Genomic DNA, 15,308 nt, shown 5'->3' on the forward strand with positions numbered 1-15,308 from the left:
AAATTTTGTTTGCGTCAGCACTTAGGCTATTTTGCACCTGTCACTTTATACGGGGTTTAGCCCCTTACCAGAACTAAAATAACATACTGTAACGTCGTGTTGTAACTAAAATATTCTGAATTCGGTTAAAAGCTGATGCTGTAAAGAGGCACTCAGCACCCACAAGGACCAAACACAGGACAACACAGAAAATAATACAGGCCATGGGGCCAGTCGCCACAGCCTCATCCGTCTGCAAACTGAAGTACAGTGTGTACTACGTGGAAGCAAAAATTGGGTGTCCTTCGTAGGTCATCCCTTAGACCCTTGTAGTGTGTTTAGCTCAGCATGATAGCTGCAAATGTAACTTTTTATTCCTCCTGATCAACAATTTGTTTTTATATCTATTTAAAATCTAAACCAACCTCACTTCCATGTAGTACACCCTGAACTGCATTTTGCAGACTAACGAGGCTCTGGTGACTGGACCTACTGTTAGTATAATCTTCGTAGACTGTGTGTGTTATCCTATGTTTTATCCTTGTTTGTGCTGATTGTCCGTTTACAGCCTCAGCTTTTAAACCAGGTAAGGATATTTTAGTTTTCAGACAAGCTTTTATTTTTGTCATGATAGACTTTTGTACTTGATACAGAGTATGAAGAAGACCTTGCTAGAAGGTTGAAACGTCACGTTTAGTTTATGTTTTTAATAAAATAAATTACTGCCTTGGTCAGCATATTTAGTTTTTCATAATCATGGAAACAAGGCTTAATGGTGTTATAATTTGTAATCATGTCCAGATATTATTAGAATAATTAAATCAAGAAGACTTAGGTGGGCAGACCATGTAGCATGAATGGGAGAGGAAAGAGGAGTTTACAGGATTCTTGTTGGGAAAGTTGATGGTGAGAGACATGTAGGAAGGCCAAGACGAAGATGGAGGGACAACGTTGAGATGGACCTAAAGGAAATCGGTAGATATGGAAAAGAGAATATAGATTTTGCTCAAGATAGGGACAGGTGGAAGGCTTGTGTTGCTGCAGCCATGAACCTTCGGGTTTAAGAAGGCTAGAGAGTTAGTTAGTTAGTTAGTGTATAATATATTAAGCTTAATATTTTGGCTGTAAATATTAATTTCATTCCCAATTAATATTTTTTGTATTTATATCTTTTTGAAAATCTGAACACAGTAGATGTTTCAAAAAACCTATTGATCTACTGAAAACAGTAGACAAAACTTTCAGAGGAGTGAGTAGAAAAGAGACATGAAATAATACCCAGTGAAGTCAACCATTATGAATTTATGTTACATACATTTTTATTTGACTTTCCAAAACCTAGGAGCTCGAAATAATACATGGCATGCGATTTACTAGACAGTCTGCTTTTCTGTGATTGATTCGTCGTGCCCAGTCGTGGATTACTACCGTTCAAGGTAAAAGGGGAAGGGGAAGAAATCCACCACAGTACCATGAGGTATGAAGTAACATGTTCACAGGCATCGAATACGACTGATAAGGCTTCACCTGACCTTGCAATGTGGGAAACACGTTTCACGCTGATTTCCAGAATGCAAATACGCGGTGGCTGTGGCTAAAACTGGAACTAACAGTGGAATGAGAAAAATGTTTGTAACATTTAACAATGCCATTTGACATTTACAAAATATGAGATATGTAGACTTCGATTTATTTATTATTGTAGACGGTAGAGAATATCTTGCCACGAAAGTCAAGTTCTAAATTGCAGACATCAAAATCTACCCAAGGTTGTAAAATAAATTTGTGATTGACAGCAGATAGGTTAATAAGGTTTACAAGATTGCTAACGACTCTTAAGACAAAAGTTTAACGAAGGTTTTTGACTGAGAAAATGGGAAATTGTTTAAAATAGCGGTGTAGTTGAGTGAAGATCGAAGGTTCGAATCTCTTATATAACCGGATATTTTTTCCACTAATGTTTGGTGCGTAATAGAATTAATGTATTGTCGACATTTATAAGAAACAAGATATGAAAACTCTCTTCCTCCGTGGCGGTGCGGTCTAAGACTCTGTGCTTTGGACTCCGACTGCAGCGGGACGGCATGGATTCGAGTCGTCCTGGGTTCTCGGCCTGTTATGTGTATTGGACCGGTGGCTACGAGTTACTGGTGTAACCCGGTTTCAGATATCTTCTATAACGGCTGAGGGTTCGACGTGCTGACCAACGTCATCTCGTTGCCAGTTGAACATCTCGACACCTCTAGGTAGGATTGTGGAAGGAAGACTGACAGTGGGAGATAGCCCAAGGCCCTTCGAAGTTTTAAAATATGAAAACTATTCCTTCCTTAAACCAAATTTCTCGTCATTGTCGCGTGAGATTTTTTCAGTATGACTCCTGCAATACTCATTAGTTCCTAAGTGAGATAATGAGATAGACAGAGAGATATTAAAATAAGAGTTCACTGTTTAAAAAATAAGCATTAACACATTTTTATATCCACATACCTCTTAAAAAATTCCTGAGCACGTCACTACAAATGAACCAATCTAGTGAACACTAGAGCCTTGGCTTATCAATACCTATAGGGTATCCTACAAATACAGTGAAACCACAACTTCAATTTTCGAAGCTGTAACCTCTCCATGTAAAACGATTGCGTCGTAAATATAGTAGATTTTGCTTAAATGTTTTGTGACATTCATACCACCTTAATTTCATTTGCTGCAAAGGAGCGTTTGGGTGTGTTGTTTATAAAGAGGCGGGTGGGGATTATATTTCTAATTCACATTGAGCGAATTAGGCATAACTTATAATCATAATCATGCCGTATGAAGGAATGAACTTGTGGGGTAGTGGTTATCGCACTGGGTTGTCACCCTAATGGTCATAGATTCAAATCCCCACTGTGGCAAGAACTTTTCATAAGCTTCATTCAATCCCATTGTTACTATTTGAATTAGTCTTCTTTGAAACGAACAACGAAAGATTATACAATTAACTCTCTCTCTTTCAAAATGGTAATATGAGGACAGGTTTCTTATTATAAGAATTAGTAATTTTAGTGATCAACGCATTTAAAATCCAAAATACTAGGTCGACGTTATTTTCCTACTAAATTCTATGTCCACTTTATGAACAGATAGGTTAATCGGGCCTGGACCTATAGTTTAAAGTGAGATACGAACCACTATGTGTCTCCACTTGTTATCCTGCACTGAACTTAAACAAACAGCTCCCCGCCCCCATTTGTAAAACAAATTTATATGATAATCATTATTGATTTGATTGTTTTTATTACTGAACGTCAAATAAAACGTTTTCTACAATCACCTCTTCGTCCCATCTCTTCCAATATCTTTCTGTCCCTCTCTTTACCCTCTTCCTCCTCCACTCAAATGTATCAAGATAAATATTTTCTTAGGTTCGTATGTGTATAAATATAAAATTAAATACCCCCAAAAATACTATTTATTTTCTACTCTCCGTCACCCTCTCCCACTCCCATAACCCCTCATTATTATTGGCGTTCGCCAGACCATAGTGGTAATATATCGAGGTCTTGTAATCAGTGTGTCCTTTTCCGAGTTCCAGTCAGGTCGCATAATGTTTCTGATTCCAATTTAAATGTATCCCGAGTCGTGATTAGTCGATGTGTGCAAAAAGTGATGATGTGTGTATTTTCTTTCAGCTGTGGTTCCCTCTTTCAGCGAAAAATAACGAATTAATCTAATCGTTAACTTAACAAATAAAAATGCATCTCTAAATTAATTAATGAAAACTAATATTACACCCAAACCACTATTTTATTTAAATGTAAATGAAATGTCATCTCATTTAGTGAAAACAATGTGAAAATTGTTTTAATGAGTGATATATGATTGTCAAACACATACATGAATACATATATTAAGTTCGTTAGATCGTGAGTCACGCCTCCTGCTCCTCCGCATCGAACTTCACTCTGATTGGAGGATCATATATTTCACAACACTTCGTTGTTTCAGATCTACCAACATAATTCCTTAAGACGTTGGACTTAGAAAAATTCCATGCGACAAATTTTTCTAACATGACTGTACCAATTCACGTTCTAACAGGAATAGACATTCGACTTCTTTCAAGAGACATTTACCTTTCTTGCACGTGTTGAAAAAATTCACCTACCAAAATCAGTGAATCGTTATTTAAAAGTGCTCCGAAAAAGACAATTCGTTTCATCAGCGAATGCTGTCTGAACGTTTTTTAAAGGGAACGTGAAAATTAAACCATCCACAAAACGTCGTCTGACACCTTACAACACGGTCTTACGCAACCTCGTAAACCCGAAAGTGAACATCGAAAAACGAAGAAAACGTCTTGTTCAGAAAGGAGGGTTTCTACCCATGCTTCTAGGCTCTTTGTTATCGGGTCTTCTCAGTACTTCTCGGTACTTCATTCTTACAAAAAAATGATCGTTGTTTCACCGGAACAGTTAGCACGTATTCGCGGTTCCGACACGTCTGTATCTCAAAAGTTATCTGTTCTAGATAAGAAAATGGATGATATTCTAAAAATGAGAAATAATACAGACGATCAAAAATGACATCTTTTCAGAAAGGAACTTCTACTTTTTTTTCTACTACTATATTCTTCTATTTCACCAAAATCGACGTATTTCCCTCCAAACCTGGCAGAGATATTACCCCGTAATACACGTCATCAGTTACAAAATATCATTGATGAGTACCAATCTACGGCACAACATTTGATAGACGAACGTCAGGGAAAAACACTTCCGGATCCGAAGACGTTGAAGTTCTCATCGTCGCCAACGGTAACCCCTGGACCGTCTCGTCGACAGAAACAGACGAAGAAGAAAGCAACCGTCCGCGGTTCCAGATAACTACACCTTTTCTGAGAACACCTGACGCATACAAGCTAGTTCCTCTGAGAAAAAGCCGTAGACAGAGAGATCTGTCATGGGAGTCCCTAAGTTAAAACACGCTAAAATTCTCACCAAAACATATTACGATCCCCGACACCATGCATCATTTTCATCGGTAGATCGTATATGGAACGCCATACGGGATAAAAATATATCCCGCAATACGGTGAAAAATGGTTGATGCACCAGGAAACGTACACTCTCCACAAACCGGCGAGAAAAAGATTCCCATGAAATCATTACAATGTGTGGAACATAGACATGCTTTGGGAAGCTGATCTCAACGACTTGACATCGATACAAAAACATAACGATGGATACAGATATCTTCTAACAGTGATCGATGTATTTTCAAAATATGCCTTTGCATTGCCGACAAGAAATAAAAAAAGCAAGGCGGTAACCGAAGCTTTCAAAACTATTTTCGGACAAAGCAGACAAAAACCTGTCACACTACAGACCGACCAAGGAACAGAATTCACGAATTTTACATTCAAGAAGTTTTTAAAAAATGAACATGTAAAATTTTCAACTGCTTCAAATTATCCTGTGAAAGCAAGTGTAGTGGAAGTCGGATTAGCAGAACTACATTATTCAACTCTATACGATAATATTTTGGAAACGGATTCTGGTACTTTAACTTTTCCCGTTCGGACATATGCAAATGCTGAGGACCTGATCTCTTAGATCACCGAATCCCTCCCCGATAACCTGGAAATACGGAGATCCCTTCTCGAGAAATTCTGGCATTTTTGTTTTAACCGCAATGGGACTCGTCGGGGTCTTCTGTTGCTACGGATGGTGGGTACGGCGGGTACTCTATATTAACGAACAACCATTTTATTTTCCTGCAACAACATATACAATAGAGGATTTGATTCATTTCCTGAAAACAAACCCAGCTAACGTCGCTGTTCCTATTCATCTCAGGTTTTTCTTCAAAGAGGCTGTGTACACACATCTGTCTGTGATAGGGGTTCCAAAGCCTGAATCTGGCGGTGCTCCAACAAATACTGTTTCTCCCATAGATGAGACTGATGACTATGGTCAATTTCGATATGACATATTGAAATTATTTATTCTACGCACGCAGAGTCCAATAACGTTGTGGATAAAAAACCGTTAATATTAATTTACTCAGAGCTTGTGAAACAGCAATTGGTCGGAGGAGAAATGATACGTTTTCTACGTCTTATCACAAAAACGATATTCGGAAACAGATACATTTTGCACAGTGCCCGTAGCCCCTCATACATTCAGCCCGATTCAATACGTTTCTCTGGATATAGGTCCTTTCGAAACAATCGAAATTGCGTTGTACGAAAGAAAAGGAAATTTTCTGCCTTTGAGAAACATTTCCGTACCCACCATTGCAGTTTTACATTTTCGTAGAAAAGCAAAGTCCTTTTAAAGAAGCAGTAAGCTGTTATTTTTCTTAGTCTATTCTGAAAAGTGGATGAATCACCATGAATTCGCAGACCGAATATTACAGTAATCAAATCCGTGGAGGGTAAAAAAAAGGTAAAGTGTTCCCCTGTGCATTGCACCACGCCATGAAGGCGTATAGGGGGTGTGGGGGTAACGTGGAGGGATTGAACCCATCTACCGTTCAAGTAGAATTCAAAAAGGGAGAGGATTGGGTTGTCTTTTCGAAGGACTCTTTATAATGGTGAAACCTCTACTCTGGAGTGGTGCAAAAACAATCGGAAAAGAAGCTTTAAAAGCAGGCAATAACATTATCACGGATATTGCAACAACCCAACAAGCTCCGAAAACTATAGTTCGTCAACGGGTACGTGAAGCGGGCCAAAATCTTCAAAGTAAAGAACAACGGATAATCGACTTTCTGGTAGGTTCCGGTATAAGAACAAAACCTGCAACAAAAATTGATCAGTTGATGATAAAACGTTCATCCAACCGTATTAGAACGGTCCGTAAAAAACGCGTATCTAAAGCACAAAGGAAAAAATCTACAAATCTAGGACAACACGTAAAAGAAAAATCAAACAAAAGGCCGCAGGAAAAGATATTAATGATGGAGGATAACACATGCATGATCTCGCAGTTCGACCTCTTCCGGAAAAAGCCTATTCAGCAAAATGTCGAAAATACTTACACGGTCGCCTACAAACCTATTGCTTCCATCGATAATCAGATGCCACAGTCAGATTTATCGTCGACCTGCCTCACTATTATTATTATTCTATCCTTAGCCGTGAAAAATGTGTCTAATCAAGGTGTTGAGTGTTTTTATTTGTATGCATATATATTTGATCTGCCAAGCCAACGGGAGAAAGGGAGGAAGTCGCGAGTCTGACGGACGAGCACCAGAAAGGTCATGTTTTGGGTCTGAAACTTAGGAAATTCGACCTTAACGACAACCATTCAAATATCTCTGGTTCCAGCAGCCGGACTGAAGTGAAACTTTTACCGGCGCAGCAACATGTATGCAAGAACGGATGTGTGGAGATTCGTCGCAATCAAACAAGAATTACGGATGCCAGATCGAATTGGCTATAATCGATCAGTTTATGGACACAGATTGCAGTTGAGCTGTCGGCGCCGGGCTGGCCCGCACTTAATCCGTACGTACCCTACCAGACCACGCTCTGTCCAGGCTGGGAGACAATGGAGCGAAGAGGAATGACCTCGTGGGAAGCGTAGCCTCAACGACTGTCAAGCGTTCTTTTTCAAAATCCGCATAAAACCAAAGGACCTGCCATTTCGACACACAGTTTTACCGCGAGTTCCAAGGAGAGCACATCCGAACGTTGAGACTAACATTGTGCCGACTCGTCGTGTGTTTTTACCTTTTGCTGAGGACGAGCGGAACTGCGCCAGCCTACTGTAGTCGACCGAGCGAGATTGTGAGGAGTGGCTGTACGCGAGATTTTTGTCCATTTCGTGAAGTGAAACGCTCATAAGCATGGCCGGCTGACTGTAGAAGAGAGGAGGAGCGCCCCGATGCCAGACGAGACACCACGACGAATGCCTACATCATGCCGAAAACCCGAGCTACGCCGCCTGATGCCTACCAGCCGCCACAGAGAGGGAGAGAGATGTCGAACGCTGCCATATCGATGTCCCGACGCTTAAGATCGTCCGACGGTGATGGAGAAGACGCCGACGACCCATGAACTACCGCCCGCCGCCCAGATGCGACGTCCGAATCACGCCTAACCACGGAGATGCTCATCGACCCCTAGAGGAAGAGACGCCGAGGCCCTTGACGTTCTTCGAGCGACGCCGACGACCCATCGTAACTGATCCGCTGAGGAACCAGATGCATGAACGCTCTTCATCTTCTCGTCGTCGCGATCGAAGAAGAATAGGAAAACCTTTCGTGTGCACACTAAGTGATTTTAATCGCCCGCGAAGACACCAGGATGCGCCGTGGAACCAGAGAGATTCATCTGTATGAATGTCAACACGTAATGGCTCGATTGATATTTAGAGAATACCCTAGAAATTCGTTGATGTTTTGAAAACGCCCACACAACTCGACACTTCGTATCAGACTCCCGTTGCGCTTAATATTTGTATTTAATTGTCTCAGGTCAATTTTACTCATTTCTTGTGATTTTTAATGTTCTTAAATTCACTGTTGTTTGTGCTCCTTTTGGATTGATTGAAGTGCGTACTGCTAGAGAAAAGCGCCGCCCGCTTAATTGTTTTATCTATTTGAGGTTTGTTCAGTTTAATATGTGTCAGCGCTGCGTCGCTGCTAGCTACATCAGGTCGCGTATATGATTATGGTTAAAGTATTTGCCTGGTAATATTATTTGCTCGTCGCGGCGAAGTGTTGAAGTCCCGCCCGTTAGATAGTATATGTTAGCGTCACTCAACGGAGGTTATTGTTATGTTTAGGACTACGTGAGGCCAAGTAAAAGGAAAAACGTTAGCCCACGTGAGCGTAATTCCCGTTTCTTTTTATTTTTTATGTTAATTTGGGCAATATCATTTCATACGTATGTCGCTACCCGTGATTTTCAGGTATGCAGCTAGCCGCTTCCCGGCTACAGGTTAAAGTCTGGTAATCAAAAGTATATGTGTTTTTGTTTGATATGGCTAATCGCTATGCACTGTTGGTCACCGCCCCTATACACGAACTCAACCTGGACCGTTAGCACTTTCACTTGTCCGAGGGAGATTTTGCCGCCATCTTCTAGGTAGTGGTAGTTTTTGTTTTCCCGGGCAAGGGAGTGCGTTTACACAGAGTATAATCCAGTTTGTCATACCAGGGGCAGGAACCGATTTTCTCGATCTTGCATCTGCCTATCTCCGTCTGGAAACACAAATGGTCAAACAGGATGGAAGTCCCATGAGTGCTTCCGAAACCGAGAATGCGCTAACAAAAAACTGTCGGGTTACAAATTATCTTCCCACAATGTACAACGACTCTAAACGGCATTGCTGTAACAACAGCCGATAAAAATTATGCATATAAATCATACTTCGAAGCAGCTATCAATTACGGTAGCGATGCTGCAAACACACATCTCACAAATGCGTTGTGGTATTTGGACACACCTGAACATCAAGATTACCAGGAAAAACCTTTTCCAGTATGTTCCGACAACCAGAAATTCTACGGAAGTGTCAGCCGTAGTCGAACTCATGGGAAAACTTCACATAGATTTCTTCCACCAGTACGTATCGATTTAGCGAGGTCACGTGACGATTTTTACATCTGGGGGACCAGACTTCACCTACAGTAAGAATTAAAAATTTAAAGGCGGTTTAAAAAATCACGTCATTCCTACTCCTACCACTAGTTTGACCATAGACAGAGCACTCTCTTACGCTCCTGCTCATTATCCGTTTACCAGATGCGTCATCAATGCTTATTCTTACGTCGCTGGAACGCAGCAGATTTCGATCGATAAAGCTTTTAAAGATCCTTTTCCGAATGGGATCCACCGCTAGCTTTGTCGGAGACTCTAGGAAAAATCCGTTTGACTTTAGAAGTTATAACCTATCTTCTTTCCACCTTGTGAAAAATGGAGAACTTGTACCTTCCGAACCATTGCGGATCACCACAGAAGGAAATAGCGGTTTGATAACACGTGCCTATCAAACTCTATTTTCCGGTACAGGTATTCACCACAGCAATTACGGACACCAGATCACATGGAAAATGTTCGAGAACGGATATTTTTTTCTGATTTAAGACATAACACCAGACTCTTCAGGAAACGACACGGACACAAGTCTCCAGAAACAGGGTATCATTGGAGACGAGATGCAATTTTCTCCCCAGTTATCGGAAAATATAACATGCCTTTTATATGCTGAATTCGAATCTGCAGTAGATATACCAAAAGACAGACGTGTTATCGTCCATCAGTGAGGCCGAGTTTTCTATAAATATGTGTGCTTGTATTTCTAGCTCGCAGTGTTATCGAAGTTGCTCTGATGCACGCATTATACTACCTACGATGGGAAACTCATTGAACTGATAACCAGTTTCTTTGGCAGTAGCAACTGCCACACCGGTTGACAAGCATTCGTCCACCCGAATGTTAGACGTATTTCACCCTGAGGGTATAAAATAACCGAAGACTGACGTCTTATTATACATTTTCGACTACATAAGCAGCAGTAACACGTCGCGGATCAGACAGATTCTATCTCGTAACTGTTAAACCAAAAACATTTACTACGGTGTTTACCCGAGAGATCTTCTACCTCGGACGTTTCCTACCCCAGCCTTGATAATCGCAAACACCGACAATTCCGTCTCCCCGGGTATACACTGGGTGGCCTTCTATTTTGACAAAAACAATGTGGCTGAATATTTCGATTCATACGGATTTCATCTTTCTATCAAGAATTCGTAACTTTCCTGAATCGTCATTCCTTGGTTTGGACGTACAACAACATTCCCTTACAGGGGGTATCGGCCACGACATGCGGACATTACTGTTGCGTGTATGCTTATTACAAGGCACGTCATGTTACAATCAAGGATTTCATTAAAACATTTCCACCAGGTGTCAGTCAAGATGGATATATCCTACACCGTTTCCGTCAGATCTTCAAATGTTTACCACATTCCACGTGCCCCAGAGGGGAACAAGTGTGTTGTTCTATCCACACGATCAGGGCTTGTGTCATGAAAAAATCTATATAAAAGTGTTCTGCTCTATCTTTCTCTGTGTCATCGAGACAGCTCTAGTGAAAACATCATGGAACCTACTGCGGATTCTACAATGGAAAAACACAACAAACTTGTGAAACGTATGACCCAACAGAATGATGCTTACAAACGAAAAACTCGTTAACATGTGCAACCCATCAAAATCGAAACTGTCGCTATCAAGAACGAAACAGTGGACGAGGGAATGGATTTGACTACGGACTGTGATTTCATTAAAAGACGTAGGGAAATAGGTTTTTCTACAGATGTAAACGAGTGTCCTGAACTACACGACGTAGATTCATGTTTAGATCTCTATCTTGCAAACACATATTTTCTGAACAGGTCGACGATTCTCTTATATGTTTACCTTAAATATCACCGTCAGTGGTGTAAATTTTTTCGGGAAACGTTGTATCTCGATGTATCAACATCATTCACCAGTTGCTTTTATTTTCACAGCCTCTGAACTACACTTATTTTTGTGTAAACCTTTTAGACCTCTGCAAAAATTAATGAATAAACGGTATCATAAATTACAACCCCAAAGGGAGGCTTTTGTATATTGTATCATAAAAAATATGGTTTCAGAAAGAAAAGAAGTACCCAATTTAATGATTTATTTCTATGCTCCTTCGTACAACGAATTGATGATTGAAATATATCTTCAGAACAATCTTGGTCACACATTGACATTGTAAATAAGTTCTGTTACTTTTATGTATTTGATTTTGTCGATTATCCATTTGTATTTCATATTGAGCCATTGTTATTTTATGTATTGTAAATCAACCAATGTTCTTTTATCTATTGTAACCCCAGGTATTGTAAAATAACCATTCTGATATTGTAAAAATATATTAATGATTGTAAATAAAACATTTGTTTATTTAAAAAAAAAAATTCTTGTACTTATTACAATAGAAACTGTATATCATCCAGACATATTCAACTGCACAGGTTTTTTTTTTTTTACATTTTCATATATGCTATGTTCTTTGCATCTTCCTGAAGTCTTTTTCACACTATCCAATTTTGTACGTTCAAGTTCTTCGATGTTACGTAAGGAGATTTTACCCATACGTTTATCTCCAAGTAATTTTTCCAAAGATTTTACTTTCTCCGTAACTTTGACGTACACTTCCTGATTCACAAGCACAAAATATAAAAAGTCTCCTAATTTCTCATACGGTAGCTACCCATCTCCCCAGTGGAGACCCTGTTTCTTGGCACGGAGCCAGTAATCACTCGGCGATACTTTTCACTCAAAAAGTATAAACCATATGGAGATTTTACTAAACAGTCAAATTCATTGTCGAAAGGAAATTTTAAAATTCCGACTTCTTTCCACACAAATTCTCCTTCTGCTCCTCGAAGACCCTGAACGTCCAAAAAACAAACATCCATTTTGTTCAACAGGTGAAAACAGTCAACGTATCTTCAATGCAACCCCGGCACACGGCACACTTGTCCAAATGAAAAGCACGGGATCCGCAGGAAACAAAATGTCGACACTGAAGAATTACAACACTGCATGGATTCTCAAAAGATATATTGCACACTGTCACAGAATCCACACTAGGTTCATCGGACGTTTGAGGTTCTGCACTGTCGCAATACTTGTGACTCTTTCAGTTACGATGTAACGCCGCAACACTCTGTATAATAGGACAATGGGGTATCAACAGGTAATGTCCTAGAATCGGACAATCTTTGGATGTTCACTCGCAAAGTCCGTACGAACAATGAAAGCACAATACCCTGTCGCTAAAGCCTGAATAGTAAAATCCTGCATTAACTAATTCTTCCGGAGTCTGACGTAATCCTATAGGCCACTTTCTGAACGTTCTATATCTCGAATTGACTGATAGGAAATTGATGACATACGGTTCGGGGCGAGTCCAGCAATCGTGGTAAGTAAACACTCTCATACGACGTAAATCTTGTGTTCTTTCTATTTATACCTTCTTTTTTCTACGTCACGTTTTCGTTAAACATATTTAAGCAATTTAATTTCTACCCATTTCAAACACACCACTCAACAATTCCGAGAATTTCATAAGAGTTCCCTTTTCTTCTCAACCGACATCTTCTTTTCAATTAACGACCGACAAAACTCTCACGGTTTCCAGGAACTTCTAAAATAAGAAGAAAAACACGTTTTACACGTTAAACATGTTTTCCGCTCCCCCCACCCCAGAAAACATACTCAAATCCACTTCCAAGATTTTCAACTGACTAAGGTCACAATAAACACGCACATTCAGAACAAATATGCCTCAGGCTTCCCCGGCGCTTTTTTCTTTTTGTTCTTCCTCCATCGCATCCTACACAGGAAACATCTTTCACACGTCTTCTCCACTCAAGGTCAACATGTTTAAAGAGGTTCCCCAATATCCTTTCTCATAAACCAATTACTCTACCGACCACTCTTCCCCCATCCCATTCCAGTCTCCGACATCAAAGCCAAAATCACACCCACAATTCCAGGAATTTCAACTCATTGAAATCACCTTAAAACACGAACATTTAAATATGCCCTCAGGGCACAAAACCTGGTATACGGCGGTGTGTTTCTACTCCACCCATTTCCGTTATCAAATATTTGCGTGCAAATGTACATATTATAAGATGAATTCACCATCATCCGAGGAAGAAATACGGACATAATCTAGGATGTCCATGCTAAACTGACCAAATTGAACATTTTCGGACCATGATCGAGCTTCAGAAAGATACAGAAAGCAAGAATGATCTCGAGTTTTAATCCTCCGTAACACGCGGGGCGGCACTGAGTGAAATCTCTTTTTAAAGTTTTGAATCTTTTTTTTACGAGCACAATAATGGCCGGGAAAACACTAGGAACTCTATCTACACAATTCCCAATGAAACATGCAGGCGTTGGCGCCTCTATTCAGGCGTTCTTTCCGTTGTTTACACGCCTCTAAAATGACCGGTTTGTCATTGGCGGCACTCAGTAACGGGCGCGGAAATTTTCCTACTGTAAACCATAGCATCCCAGCCATGAATTTAGCGGAAAAAAGTATAACACGACCGCACAACGTTCGTAATGCAAATTATTTATATGCAGAAACCATTGCAGCACCCATACGAAATGTCGGAGTTGTCAAAATAACGACATTGGAAAGTGACAACATTGGTTTCTCATATTTGACTCAGTATGTCTACTCGTAAGAGTACGAGAAACAAATTGAATAGTCAGGTTTAAGAATATGTTAAAATAGTAAATTTGTTTGAAATTAAAAAGAACTGTATAAGTGGTAAGAATTCATTTTCTTCTTGCACCTTGCTTGCAGTTAAGGGTTCTTTATCTTCCTCTAGGGACAGACTGCATTCTATATCTTTCTTCACACTCGCGTGTAGAGCAAAGCTTTGCGAAGATGTCGAGTACAAAAGGTCATTTGGCCATTCTTTGGTCTTCATTCCCTTCTTAAATCTGCCGATTCAATTGAAATTTGAACATTTTAAAAATAGTTTGTTTGTTTCTTCGAGTAGAATTTTGTATATTTGATTGCTTTTTCTGCGAGTCAGAGAATTTGACTGAGAATTTTGGAACCAATATTTTCTATCTAAACCCATATATATTGTAGATAGGATTTCAACTATTTTCGCAATATTCGTTGATTTTTTTTTTTGGAAAAATACGTTGATTCTTTTAGAAAAATTACGTTGAAATTTATTAAAAATTACGTTGAAAATCTTTGAATGGTGAGTTACTTTTTTAATTCATTCATTATATTGCACAATTTTCATTACTTTTAAAATATTATTTTGATGCATTTGATTCAAGAGTCTATGTTTGTAATTGTATTAGACACTTTCAGTTTTATTTATTTATTTATCTTAATAGCTAATAAAAATATTCGAAATGAACACATTTGTATTCATGTATATATCTCTTTATTGACAGTAAGTGCTTGTTTAATTCTACACCTATTTGCATCAATGAGTAAATTATTTTGGTTTTGATGGGGCGGCACTGAGGGACGCGCGGGTTCATTTGCACTATTATGAGGGCGAGGATGACGGAAGGTTAAATTACCTCTGGAAGAATGATAAAGACAGCACCAAGTCTACATTTCACAGGTGCAAGACTTTAGATACGATTTAAATTTCTCTGCTCGTCGAAGGAAGTAGCAAATGAGTTGATGTACACGGCGATATCGATGATTATGTAGATGAGAATGTTATAAAATCAAGGCATTCCTTGCCCAAAACCTTCTCCTGCTGCGGACAAGGTTTTGAGCAACGATTGCGCCGAG

This window comes from Lepisma saccharinum, unplaced genomic scaffold (genome assembly GCF_977018435.1).
Source record: "Lepisma saccharinum unplaced genomic scaffold, izLepSacc3.1 HAP1_SCAFFOLD_425, whole genome shotgun sequence".
Taxonomy (NCBI): Eukaryota; Metazoa; Arthropoda; class Insecta; order Zygentoma; family Lepismatidae; genus Lepisma; species Lepisma saccharinum.